We start from the raw sequence: 1,716 nt of genomic DNA, 5'->3' as shown, positions 1-1,716 counted from the left end.
TCAAGCATAACATATATCCCGACTATTAATTATATGATTTATGGATAGGTGTGTTTCCAATACAAAGAGTTATTATGGAATACAGAACTGTAAGAAAGTGTTCCTATAATGTGATAGGTAGAAAATGTCCCCTGCTCCAAGATGTCCACGTCCTAATCCCTAAAACCTAGGAATATGTTACTTTACATGGCAAAAAGGGACTTTGGAGTTGTGATTAAATTAAGAATCTTTGGATGGAGAGATAATCCAGGATTATTCAGGAGGGCCTGAAGAAGTCTCAGAGGTCCTTACAAGTTGAAAGGGAAGCAGGAGGTGAGAGGGAAATGTAAAGGTGCTAGGCGCTGCTGGCTTTGGGGAATTCGTTTGTTCATTTGCTTTTATTTTAATTCCAGGGTAGGTAACATACAGTATTATAATAGTTTCAATTGCACAATATAGTGATTCAGCTGACTTTTGAATGCAGAAGAGGCTACTAGCCAAGAGTGCAGGCAGCCTCTGGAAAATTCAAGGGAATAGATTCTCCCCTAGAACCTCCAGCTCTGCCAACACCTTAATTTTGACCTAGTGAAACCCACTTCAGATTTTGGCACTCCAGAACTGTAAGATAATAAATTTGTGGGGTTTTTTGTTTTGTTTTGTTTTGTTTTGTTTTAGCTAGCAGATTTGTAGTAGTTTGTTACAGCAGCGATAGGAAGCAGACATAAGAATAGATGGTAAATGTTTTTTTTTTTCCAGAAAAATACAGCCTTTTTTACTTGAATATTTGTTTACTTCTAGGAAATAAGTGCTTTCCTAATTTCAAGCAACTATGATAGAATTGCTGTGTTCTTCTACACTCACTTGCCAGAAGGTGGAACTGGAAGTCACATATATAACTATGAATGGAAATTAAAAGGGAAACTCAACAAAAGATGAAATTCTGAACTGTGTTTAAATCTTTCTTTGAGAAGTAGACGTTGCTGGGGAGAAATATTCAGAGGTTGCATAAATACTCCTGTGAACACTGAGTAAGATTCATGGAACTAGCAAATAAACCCAGTGGTTTTACCAAATATAACTACTGAGGAAATGTATAAAAAAACCACAAAGTATAAAATCATACATTAATACAAATGCCAGATTTTAAATGAAGACCTTTAGTTTTCCTCATGATATAGTTTTATTGTTTCTTCCACAATATTCAGATGTGCAAGAAATTTCACAAAAGAACAAGTCAGCAAGCTCCTAAGAAGGCAGAGAATTCTTCACAAGTCAACAGGCTCTTGAATCCATAAAAGTACAAGAAGCAAATACAAGATTATAAAATGTTAAAGATGAAATTCCATCACAATGTACTTTTTTCAAGCTCTACTGCAAATTTAATGCGACTATCAATGTTAATTACACTTTGTCATATGATTTGAGCTTGCTTTAGGCTCATGCACGGAAAGGAAGATTCATTTCCTGCACAAAATCCGTTGCATGCCTGGCTTCCTTAAACCTACAGTTGAACATTCCCAGTGCCAAAAAAAATTCAACAAAGCTAAACTGCAGGAAAATGTAAGTTAGTAAGATTTTGCTTGATGCTTCTGAGTAATAACGTGAAGTCATCGAACTGATACTTAGAAATGATAGAAATATATTATCTTGATAATTTCATTTTAGTTTCAACACCAAACATGGCAGAAAGCATCCATGTTTCTGTTGCCATTTTCTCATCTAACTTAATCATGATGA

This window comes from Nyctereutes procyonoides, unplaced genomic scaffold, assembly GCF_905146905.1.
Source record: "Nyctereutes procyonoides isolate TBG_1078 unplaced genomic scaffold, NYPRO_anot_genome, whole genome shotgun sequence".
NCBI classification, from domain to species: Eukaryota; Metazoa; Chordata; class Mammalia; order Carnivora; family Canidae; genus Nyctereutes; species Nyctereutes procyonoides.
Note: the sequence above shows the minus strand (reverse complement) of the source record.